We start from the raw sequence: 13,180 nt of genomic DNA on the forward strand, positions 1-13,180 counted from the left end.
GTTCCTGGAAGCCGCGCTGATCGGATACAACTACCTGTCTCTGCAACTCCTCGTTAGTATAGTGGAAAGTATCTCCGCCTGTCACGCGGAAGACTGGGGTTCGATTCCCCGACGGGGAGATCCAGTCCTTTACTGCTGCCAAAAGACCTTAACAAAAGTTTTGCTCCAGCAAACAAGTTACAGGAGAAGTTGGCAAGGGGCCCCGGACGACTGTTTTAAAGACAGCTTGAGAAAAATGCAATGCGTTGGCCGGGAATCGAACCCATACAGCAAGAATGGACAGACCCAGGAATCGAACCCATAGCAAGAATGCTCGTAATCAAGGTCTTTAATTTACAAATGTGATGCGTTGGCCGGGAATCGAACCCGGTCACCTGCTTGGAAGGCAGCTATGCTCACCACAATACCACCAACGCAGGCCTTTGAACGTAGACTGGAAGCCCGGTTGTGCGGTCAGCAAGAATTTTCGCAATACATTAGCAGCTGGCAGGTGCAGATGAACTGAAACTCTCTTTGTTTGGACCTGGCACTTAAAAAAATTGCATGAACTTATTGACCTGACCTACCAGGCACTGTAGTGATCTTTTTCTTTGTAGAAAAGTTAGAAGCTCAGACCAGGAGACAGTGGAAGTTTTCCAAGCAGAAGTTCTTTATTGCTTGTCGGTAGCTGCAGTCATTCCAACATCGTCTAACTAAGGGAACTTTACATTGTAGTTTATATACATTTCAAGGGGGAGGGATTACATTGTGAGGAACAAAGCATGTAAATGAGCTGAAACATGAGAACAGAACGGTGCAGGACTTCTCACACTGAGATAAGAACTCCAAGACAAATGGTCTCAGTAATAAAATAGCAGGTGTTCAAACTTGCTCAGCATGACTCTTCACCCGGTAAAACAATGAGAACAGGAAAAGCCTAGCCTTCTCGCACTGAGATGGGACAGTCAGGAATATCCTGCTGGGAACCCCTACCGTTTGCAGAGATTTCCTGGTCTCATCATTTATAAACTTTCTCTATATAAAATACTATTGTATTGGAAATCTAAATTAAACATTTAAATAAAATTTGTAATCCTACAACACCATATTAAAAAACAAGGTCTCTAATTTAATAATGTAACACGTTTTATACAGACACTTCATATTTAAACGGTATTAGATTATTTTTTGGATTCACTGGCTTCTGTGAAGCGTTGAGCTAAAATGACGCATGACCCCGTTCCTGGAAGCCGCGCTGATCGGATACAACTACCTGTCTCTGCAACTCCTCGTTAGTATAGTGGAAAGTATCTCCGCCTGTCACGCGGAAGACTGGGGTTCGTATCCCCGACGGGGAGATCCAGTCCTTTACTGCTGCCAAAAGACCTTAACAAATGTTTTGCTCCAGGAAACAAGTTACAGGAGAAGTTGGCAAGGGGCCTCGGACGACTGTTTTAAAGACAGCTTGAGAAAAATGCAATGCGTTGGCCGGGAATCGAACGCATACAGCAAGAATGGACTGCCCCAGGAATCGAACCCATAGCAAGAATGCTCATAATCAAGGTCTTTAATTTACAAATGTGATGCGTTGGCCGGGAATCGAACCCGGATGAACTGCTTGGAAGGCAGCTATGCTCACCACTATACCACCAACGCAAGACTTTTGGATGTAGGCTGGAAGCCGTGTTGTGCGGTCAGCAAGAATTTTCGCAATACATTAGCAGCTGGCAGGTGGAGATGAACTGAAACTCTCTTTGTTTGGACCTGGCACTTAAAAAAATGGCATGAACTTATTGACCTGACCTACCAGGCACCATATTAAAAAACAAGAGGTTAATGACACAATATCCTCAAAATCAGGAAATAATAGTACCCCAAACTAACACATACAAGACATAGAGTGCAGTCACCATCACACACACACATATTAGACACATATTTTAACTGTTCATTTTTAATGTTCGCTTTTCATTATATCATCTCTAAAAAGATTTAAATTTTAAGTAAGATTTTAAACTTCACATTTTACTGTAGCTTTTACCTAATTTTACATGGTCTCTTAACCAGTTTCAAAGCATGTCTGTTCATTATTCATTTGATCTTAGAAAAGTCAGCTGGATTTTGGTTCATTATCACTATTTTGCTTCAGCTTGCTCTAGCAGGCCGATAACAGAAAGACAGACACAGTTACCATCCCTGCCTCCACTCAGACAGTCTCTCTCTCTCTAATGGCGCTTTTCCACTACACAGTACCAGCTCGCCTTGGCTCGGCTCGGCTCGACTCGACTCGCCTTTGTTTGGTTTTCCACTGTGTAAAAGTTGTACCTGTACCTGCTTTCGGGTACTTTTTTTCGTACCACCTCCGGCGAGGTTCTAAGCGAGCTAAGGCGATACTAAAATGTGACGTAATACAATGCCGACTGCTGATTGGTCAGAGATAATCGTCACTATTCACTGCGTCATCATTGCACGCCGCAGACGGAGTATCCAGAATAACCAGAGAATAACCCCGCCATTTTTAAATAGTTTGCCCAGATATACTAAACTTACTATTATGGCAACTCGGAAGAATACGCCGTGGTCAAACGAGGAGGTGCAGACTTTCCTATGTTTGGTTGCCGAAGAAAGGATCCAGCGAGAGCTTGATGGGGCAACGAGGAACGAAAAAGTTTATCAAGAAATCTCCGAACTGCTGTCCACACATGGCTACAACAGGACTTTCCAGCAATGTAGGGAAAAGTTAAAAAAACTGAAAAGTGACTACAGAGCTGTAAAGGACCACAACGGCCGCAGTGGTTCAAACCGAAAAAGCTGGAAGTAGTACGAACAGATGGACGGTATCTACGGCCATAGACCGGCGAGCAACGGGAGGGAGGGTGGACTTGACTCGGCCACCAGTTTGTTGGAGTCGCTGTTGGAGGATGGTGAGTGTTTAAAATTTACATTACATTAATCATGTAGGCGCACTCTGCTTGAGAGTTTTGTTTTCTGTAGGCTGGCTTTTGAAAAGCTGAAGCTCACTTATAACATCGAAGACTGTAAACTTGTGTCGCAGATAACAATTGCTGCTACCGCTAACTATCTGCCATTGCTATTTTCGTATTGTGTTGACTTTTGTATGATCTTTCTATCTAGATTCCTTTTCGACGAGCGAGAATGGTTCAGTGACTCCCACTGATGACACGTCGGCACCGGAACCAGCGGCACCATCGACACCAACAAGATCAGCAGCGTCGACACCGAGACCCGCAGCAGCGTCGACACCGGCAACCGGTTAGTATATTGGAGAAAAAGTAAACTCTTCTAGCCTGTTGTCTGTGAATCTATACACACTTTTTAATATATCATTAATCGTATCAATAACTCATTAATATAACGTAAACATACTTGCATAACAACAGGAAGCATTCCCAGTTATGGGAATGCAGGATTCATTAATAAACCTGTTCAGTATTTTTATAACTTTCCAGACGTACACCTATACTGTACACATGGTATTTTAAAGTTGACATTTACTAAAATAGATGTTTAATAAATACATTAAATACATTTACTCAGATGTTAAGTCATTATATACTATATAAGTAATAGTAAGTTGTGGGCTTGTCTTTTTTATGTAGAAGCTGTAATGATAATACATGTGAACAATTTACAACACACACAACCTTTGAATGAAACGTGACTTGTCCGTTTTTCTTTATAACTCATTCATTGTAATTATTTTTTTGGCCAGGACGGAGGAAACGAAAGAGGGAACAGGAGCATCTGACTGTCCTGAGGGAGATGCAGACATCGGATGTCGAGCAGCTGGAATTGAACCGGGCACAGCGGGAGCGCCATTTACAGATGGCACTCGATGATGCAGCACATGCCCGAGAACTAGAAGCGGCTTTAAGGAGAGAGGAGATGGCTGCAATGTCGTCCTTCAACCAGGCCTTTCTGGGAACCCTGAGCCAGCTTGTCCAGGCACTGAACCGGCGGGATGCTGTTCCACCGCCCCTGGACTGAAACCCCATTGTTTATTTTAATTTAATGTTTGCACTACATGTAACATATGTATATAGTTGGATGTGTGAATTTATATTAATATTATATTTTTTTCTATTTGTATGCGTGTTTAAATAAAACCTTTTTGAAACTTATTACAAACAGTGTCTTTTTTTGATGGTTTGCCTTTTTACAAGGGTTTAAACAAGTATTTTCAGATTTTATACTGTGATAACCTTTAATGAAAAACAGCAGAGACAACATATTTAATGATAATGTATTTATTTAGCAATTAAAATAACGCATCAGACCCTCCCGTACATCTCTGCCCTCCTCCTCAACACCCTGTGCCACTGGCACCACAGGCTCTGCTGCTGCAGGTGCATCCCAGTCATCGTCATAGTCCTCTCCATGACTCTCACAAAGGTTATGCAAAGCACAGCAAGTAAGAATCATAGATTTCACGATTGTAACATCACAGTCATTTCTTTTCATGAGGCAACGCCACCTTCCCTTCAGTCTACCAAAAGCGTTTTCAACCACTACCCGTGCTCGACATATTTTCTTGTTGTAGATCTGCTGTTCTACTGTCAGCCGTCCAGTGTCAGTGAATGGCTTTAGGAGCCAGTTCTGCAGGGGATAGGCAGAATCTCCCAGGATGTAGTAGGCAACATTCACCCCACCAATATTCCTGGTGTAAGCTGGAAAGTGGTTGCCACGGCTGGCCAACTCCCACAATGTGGACAGTCTTAAAACACGAGCATCATGCAATCTGCCAGGCAGTCCTGCAAACACGTTCCAGAACAGTCCTTTTCCATCTACAACACCTTGAAGGACCTTGTCTCTCCATCACTGGACGCAGTTTGTTGTACAAATATATGAATGTTTCTTCCGACATTCTGAAGTTCTGAACCCACTGCGCGTTTGTGAAACCAGGAACAATAACATCCCACCACTCGGTAGCTCGGTTGAAAGCCCAAACAGACGGTTTGCCGCGGCGACTTTGCAAAGCTAAACAGATCTGAAACACATAAACCATGCACATTTTAGTACGTAATACTGGTAGCTATAAAGTTGATTAAATACTTTGCATATAGTATAGTATTTACACATATGCAAACGTTAGCTATGTTAGCATAACTTACCCTCTTGCGTCGGCTTTGAACAACCGGATTCGTCTCGTAGTCTGAACTCTGTAGTAATTCCCAAACTCTCCTGTTTTTTTCAGCAGTGTTTCGTTTTTCTGCCCTCAGCCTCTCATGAAACAACGTTTGTCTTCTTGCTGTGAGAAACAGCCACATCCCGAGGATCAAAAACAGCATATACTCGATTTCCCCCATTGTCCTGTGTGTGTGGGTAGCGGATGTGTGTCGCGTATAAGATTACGTCACGGCAGTTTCCTGCGGCGTCGCTATGACTACCGGGTACTATTTGTGGCGGTACTATCTGCAATGGAAAACGGAGCGAAAAGCGAGCCGAGTCGAGGTGAGCCGAGGCGAGTCGAGCCGAGTCGAGCTGGTACTGGTAATGGAAAAGCGCCATAAACAAATAATCTTTTCAACAGCCTCCTAAGACTGTAATTTAGACAAAATGTAATATTAAATTTATTACATTAACCTTTTACCATTCACCTTTGTTATCCAGACTCTTCTCAAACCTACAAAAGCCTGTCTTCCTCTTTAGCCACCACCATGCCTAACGACCTTAGTCGTTAAAACTATGTTATAGACATATTAGCTCAACATTAACTCTTCTATACATTTTACTTGCCCATATGGCAACCAACATCATGTCCCTCATATAATTAAGTTTTGTTAATGTCTCCGCAGCAAATAATGGCAATCACCTCATGGAATCAGCTGGCTCCTGAAAGCCCACTCCCGTTAGCTATTTATCTTTAATTTTCTTCTCTTCAGGGTGTCGTCCCCTGGCATAGTTGCAGACACTTGTCACAATGAAAATCAAGACATACAATCAATGCGGTTTCTGGTGAGTGGTATAGAGGAACTCACATTTCTGGGTCAGACTGCCGTAACATTAATTTTAACCTCACAGCGCATCTCACCTCTCAATGCTCTGCTGACCCCGGTGGCCTCCAGTAATCAGCGCTCAACTCTCATACCTTTCTCACAAATAACACCTCCATCCGGAGGTGCCCAATGTTCGTGACCCCCTGCGTTGGGCTGTCCCCTGGCCAGGAAGATCATCCCGTCATTGAGTAGCCACTCGTACACACGTACACACTGGTGACCGCTCTTTCCCAATACAATCAGTTTTCTTCAACAGAACTCAGCTGTTTTCTGGAGCTTAGGAAAGGCACGTTCAAGAGTCACCAGAGCCATTCCGATTGCCTAATAGTGTTCACAGGGAGACAGGTTAATAACAACAGTATTTAATCACTTAAATCCATTAACTATCTTAAAAGCAGCAACCTAGCTACTTAGACTATACTCAGTGAATTTAGATCACAGCCGTACATTCAGTGTACTTCATCTGTAGCCGGAGCCATCGGTCCTGAATGGTGGAGACTAAATGAGACAAAGTTGTTACTGGTCCTAAAATACGCTAATCAAAATGTCACCTCTATCGTTTAAGGTCTGTATTATTTTAAAGACTTCTTTAAAGTCATTCAGTTTTACTTTTAACATTTTTAACATTTAAATACAAATTGCCCTCTGAATGGTAATGATTTCTTTTAACATCTCTGTGTCTATGGTTTTCAACTGAAACACTGTGCTTTACTATAAATAGCTTATTATCACTTATGACACAGGCTCAGATAACAGCTTTTAGATGACATTGAATGAGAGAGAGACTCTGAGGCATTCAAGACTGGTACACTGCTCTCTCATATACTTCTAACATCAAACTTTTATCTACCATCTTTTAACTCTATCCCAGCTTAAGGCATCTTTGCCAGAAATTACATGTGTTTTCAAATAAACATAGTTTTACAGTTGTCTTTTGCCCACGTCAGGGAATCTAGACATTACAAATTTCCATTCAGATTGAGTCTCTGTCGCACTGGCTGTTTCAGCCACAGCACACATCAGATTTAGATAAGCGAACTGTTTCATTACAGCCAATAGCAGACTTATCTTTTGAAAGCAAAACATCAGCTTCTAGCTCTTTCATGGTCAACTTTTCAAGCTGTTTGTTTAATCAGATGCCTTTCTACACATTTTACATTTAGCAACTGTTAATTCAGTAGCCTACTACTTCTGCTTATTTGTTCTTACATAAAAATAATTATTCTAGTTCTCAATAACGTTTCACATTTCTCAATCTCAATTTTAATTGTCAAGTTCTCAACCATAGTTTAATATTTGACTAGTTTTCTCTTGGAGTTTATCAATCTCCAATTAGGATTCACACTATAAGTTTGACGAGGCAAGCACTCTCTGCTTGTGATACTTTTGCAGTTATTGTAAATCATCTGTGAGATTAGTCTCTCTATATCATCTAAAACCTTTTTAAAATGTTTAATTACAACACAATCATCCTTTTAGTTACTTTGATATATTTTGCAACTCACATCTGTTGGAGTCATTAATTTTACATCAACCTGTATTCATCAATTCACTTATAAAAATTACTATTATAGAAATTACTATTATAGATATTTTCTTCAAAAGGATTCACTTTAAGACTTCAATCTTTTGACCTTTTTATCTCTTATTTCTCAGACGAAAAATGTCACTGTCGTCACTTAAACACTGATCTACTTTCAAGCCAATATTATTACCAAAAATGTGTTGTCATTTTATCACATTTTAAACACCTTCTCGGTGGGCATTTACAGTTACGTATTAAATGGTCCTGATGACCACCATTAAAACACTCTCGGCTCCAACTTACTGCACACCCTTGAAGCAGTGTGTCCCAAACAGGAATGCAAACCGAGCTGATAAGCAGTTCTCTGTATTCTTTTACAGTCCACCAGTGGCTGATTTAATCATAATAGCCCAATCATAATCTTCATCATTATTATTGGCAGAACATTAATTGTCATAAGCTGCAAAATATTCTAAGTTGTTTTCACAAAGTGTCTGTTTAACTTTAGTCACACTTGTCCAAGGAAATGATCTTCGACCCATAATTTAATATACTTGCTTTTTGTAATCATCGTAAGCAATACAAGGCTCAACATTTTAATTTTTCAGTTTCTTTGTTTGTTTGTAGCCAGTCAAGTTGTTGTTTAAATTTCCAAACAGAAGCAAAACTTATCAAGACAACCATTTACTTAATAATTTCTGCAAATTTCTCTGAAGTGAGGGCTTCAGAGCACAGCTGCTTACAGCGTTCGCTCTTTTCTGTCTCACTATTAGTTTCAGGACTGTTCAGGTTACTGATCAAGTTACTCAGTTTGTCTGCCATATCTTAATAACAGTTCAAACTCACCTGAAGTCATTGCAGAAATGGAGGCGGCGATCTTTGAACAACACAGCTTGGCTTCTCCGTGATGAAACTGCAGAGTATACTCCAAAATCACAGTTACATATACTGGTCCATGCCAATTTGGGTCACAACTTTTTTTTTCTTTTTTTTTTCTCTCTCGGGATCGTTCCTGATGCATCCCTGGCAAACAACCCTATTTTTGTTAGTATCCCTAACTGCCTGATTCACTAAATTCGGGGATCCCCTATCTGAGATGGAAGAGATTGAGCAGGTTTACGGTGCCACTGGACCTCCCGTCCAGGGACGTACTCTGCTGGGGTGGTGCTACACCATTAATGCCCAGCGGGGCCCACACAGAGCACGCTTCGCTTGCGCTGTCTGCTGCCGTTACCCTTAACGACGCTCTCAGCGACTTCTTATCCTCTCAGCAGTAGGCCTACAACTTACTCCTTCACTCGCCTCATCGGAGTGAAGGCTCTCCCGCTCTCCTTCAAAATCTCTTCCAGTCAGACAGCCCTAACAATTAATAAAAGCTTACTACCTTGTGTGTTGATTTGCCAGAGATGTCACCACGGAATGATTGCCCGCCGCATCCTCCACCAAACTGTAAGGGGTATACAGTTAAAGACCCAGAACCAGATATGAAGAATGAAGACCCAGAGTCAGAATTATAAAAAATTAAAGAAAATATTTACTGAAGATAGTTTGCAGTTTCATCAGCAGAAGTCAGCTTCAATACTCGCACAGGAGTTCGTAGGCCGCCCCGCTTACAGTTACAAAGATCACAGCAGTTATACGATTTCCAAGGTCTAAGCTACGTCATTGCTTACAGGATGAATGATTCTCATTGGCTATGAAATAGATAAACACAGTAATTTTCCACACATATACAGATAGACTGAAGCATATCTCCATCGATTATGCAGCTGAAGTTAGGCACGTCATGACCTTCCAGGTCGCAGATTTGGGTTGCTGGGCGCCAGCATGTCCAGAACAACAACTCAGTCAATCTCCAATAATGCCAGTGGTTCCTTAACCTGTAACCAAGAAGACTAACACACACACCGACACACAGCTTTTCCAAGGTTGGATTTGGCCAGGCTCTCACTATAAACAGGAGAGTCCTCTCAAAACATCAAGATAATGCGTTCTTTCTCTCAAGGATAGCTAAACTTTAGTCTAACTGGAAAGAAAGGCTTTAACAAAGAAATGGCCCCTTAAACGATTGGCTTCAATGACCCCTATATGTTTTAACACATTGAAGACCTTTCTCAAACACAATACAAGTCAAGTCAAGTCATCCTCATTTATATAGCGCTTTTAACAATGTAGATTGTTTCAAAGCAGCTTTACAGAGATAAAGATATAATTTAAGGTAACAGAGATTGGTTTGGTTTTATAGTGGCTCTTGAAAAATGTTTTTTCCAGCTAAAGTTAGTTTTGATTGATTCACTTCCATCTAAATGATAGTTTGTTATTAAGGGTAACCTTCTTTCTCTCAAGGATAGCTAAACTTTAGTCTAACTGGAAAGAAAGGCTTTAACAAAGAAATGGCCCCTTAAACGATTGGCTTCAATGACCCCTATATGTTTAAACACATTGAAGACCTTTCTCAAACACAAAACAAGTCCCTATTTCATTTCTGGAAGCTGTGTTAAATAAGCAAGCACTGCATTCAGATATCAAATACAGACATTAAAGAATACATGAAAAGAACATTTCAGTAATCACACTGGTAACTTATATAAATAAAGTAAAATCTCCAGAGAAGTCATTCAATTCATTTGATATTTAGAAGGAAAAATATTGATTAATACCTTAATTATAATCAATCATTACATATACATTGAAGCAGCAGTGGATTCCAATCCACCCCCTTCATCTTGCAGCGGAAGCTGATGGTGAGGGCATCGGAGGAGTGTTTTTGGTCATCTGTTTTTGCTGCTGTTTTAAAAGATACTGCTGCAAATTGTACATTTTGCTGCCTGGCACACACTTCTGCCTCATTATAAAGAAAGCATTTCCGTCTGCCCTGGTATCCCAAATCTTCCTCCAAGTGTCTTGTGCTCTGGATCCAAATCCAACAGTATTGTCATCCTCTGTCAAAACTGGCACTGGATCTGGCCTTTGAGACAGATACTGTTTAAGATCTTCAATTTCCTTGAAGCTTCTTGAATACTCAAGAAAGGAAATTAGGCTATCCTTGCATGGACCCTCTGGGTTGCACTGCCCAGCCTGTTCTTCTTCCTCAACCTTATCGGACAGGTACAAAGCATAGCTGACATCATTCTCTAATAACAACTTGAAAGACTTGCCCTTGTACTTGCCGAACTGAAGAATGCATTCTCCCAACACCTCTTGCTTGTCAGAGACATCCCCTCCTCTATGTAACACAAGAGAACGGGCGTTCAACTTGACCAGATCTTCTCTTTGAGGTGTTGACTTGTCCTGCAGTGAAGGGTTGTCTTTAATTCTTTTTGCCTCTTCTGATGGGTCCCGGCGTAAATGGCCCGACGGGCCTTTCCTGAAAGACACTTTGACTTTCCCTGGGAAGAACACTGTTTTCTTCATGATGCTGTTCTGAAATCAGAATGTATTCATTGGTGTCTCAGCATAAGCATTTAAATACTTACAGTAACAAAATGAAATAAGACAGTTAATACTAAAGCATCAGTGATATACATAAAAGAGTTATTTTACAATGCTATAATATTCCATAATATTACTGTTTCTTAACTGAATAAATGCAGCCTTAGAGCACGTACTGTTTATTAAATTTGCATTATTTAATATTCATTATTTAAATTGCTTTAAAAATGTATATATGTATATATAAAAAGTTAACAAGTTAACTAATTAAAAAGGTTAAATTATACCATTAAATTGTACACATATATATATATATATATATATATATTTGTTTCTAATTTAAATGTAATATATGTGTGTGTCTGATATTAATTACATTATAGGAGGACCAAACCCGCAGAAATTAAAAATTAATAAATAAACATGTAAACAAATAAAAAGATAAATTTGATAATAGGAAAATAAATAAAGGAATAAACGACTTGATAAAATAAATATGATTTATTCTTTATCAAACTAATTTTTGTATTATTTCCCTTAATTTATTTTCTGCTTTTATTTATTTGTTAATTAATATTTATATTTGGTCAGCAAGACCAACCAACCTAATTATCATGCACATCAAAAAAATGTAAGAATAGATATAAAACTAAAGAAAGAAAATTAAAAATAAATAAAGATTAAAATAAATAAATCTGGAAATAAATACATATTGGAATAAATAAATAAACAAATAAATGAATGCATAAATAAATATAAGAATAAATGGAACAAACAAATAAATAAAATAATAAATAAATACAATTAAAAATAATACAAATACATTAAAATATAAAAGCAAAAAATTATAAATTAGGGGAAAAATATACAAAAATACATTTGATTAAAATGAATCATGTTTATTTTATCAAGTCTTTTATTCCTTTATTTATTTTCCTATTATCACATTTATTTATCTATCTATTTATTAATTCATTTATTGATTCATTTTTAATTGCAGGTTTGGTCCTCCATACTACTGCACATTACATCTTACTGCACTGTTAACATATATTTTAAGCATATATTTAACAGAATAAATTAGTGACGGAATAATGTTCTTTGACTTGTTAGGTGTACTGTTTCTTATCGTCACAATCCATTCAACACGACAACAATACGATTACATGACAATATACATGCAATTTAAATGATACAAATATTTGAATAATAATGTATATGCGGTCACCTGAGGGAAAATGTGTCTGCAATTTGCATACCCTTTGGTAAATGTATTTCATGAACAATGCTCACCTAACAAGTCAAATAACATTATTCCGTCACTAATTTATTCTGTTAAATTCATATTCAGTCAGTATAGTTCTGACAGCATGACTTAAGTATTACTTCATTCATTTACTCATTTATAATCATCCAGTCATAATGCAGCTCCTTCTTTAAAGATCTTCTAACATCTAAATAATGAATTAAATCAGCTCATCTTCATCTTCAAGTCCACATGGGTGTCCTAGCAGAGTAACAACATGTATTGTGCACATGAACCCAAAATTAAATGCCACTTCGGTTGATATTTTGTAATAAAAGGCAAGAACATTCAACAAATGTCCAAACACATTTTTCGGTCACTTCATTTGAAATAGTATATGTATAAAGACCATTAACTTACTTGTAAAGAATGTGGGCTCTTTTCCAGGCAGGGGTAGTGTGGAACTATGTGTAGGATGAGGTGCAGTCGGTCTCAAAGATAGATTCTGTGAAATTCTATCTCCAAACCGAGAGTCTAAAGGGGAAATCTCTCCTTTATTACTTTTAACCTCTGTAAAAAGCAAGAAAGAGTAGAATAGTGAGAAAGCAAACATAGTTATTTTTTCTACTGCTGCTGAATCATTTACAAATTTGGTAACTATCATGCGGTAATTGTCAAAATTCCTGTCGATTTGGGATGGGCCACAGTTGCTAAAGTTCACTCACGTGTCTGCCTTTTAATTTTATTCTTAAAGCGAGTTCCTAGAATTTCACACAATAAATGTATATATTCACATTATATACTAGAATTACATCTCTTGTGCCTTAATTTCAAAGGCAACATAAGTAATTTTCAAATAACTAAAATAACTTCAAAACAATAATAAAACATTAATTATACGCTGTATATGTTCTAATCGCTAGGTGTCAGTACACTCACTGGCTGTTACCTAGAGTGCCGTGGGCTTGCTATTTGTTCCAA

At 38.8% G+C, this 13,180-nt stretch overlaps 2 non-coding genes across 2 annotated transcripts; one reads left to right on the forward strand and one right to left on the reverse strand.

Moving 5' to 3' along the window:
* The first annotated feature begins 47 nt into the window (after positions 1 to 47).
* On the forward strand, positions 48 to 119 carry trnad-guc (transfer RNA aspartic acid (anticodon GUC)). The gene has a single exon. It is a non-coding gene; the product is annotated as a tRNA-Asp (tRNA).
* A 1,444-nt stretch (positions 120 to 1,563) lies between these two features.
* trnag-ucc (transfer RNA glycine (anticodon UCC)) lies at positions 1,564 to 1,635 on the reverse strand. Its single transcript has one exon. It is a non-coding gene; the product is annotated as a tRNA-Gly (tRNA).
* Positions 1,636 to 13,180: the final 11,545 nt, after the last annotated feature.

Source organism: Siphateles boraxobius, unplaced genomic scaffold, assembly GCF_051911475.1.
Source record: "Siphateles boraxobius isolate OS27281-9 unplaced genomic scaffold, OSU_SipBor_1 6, whole genome shotgun sequence".
In the NCBI taxonomy this organism is placed as follows: Eukaryota; Metazoa; Chordata; class Actinopteri; order Cypriniformes; family Leuciscidae; genus Siphateles; species Siphateles boraxobius.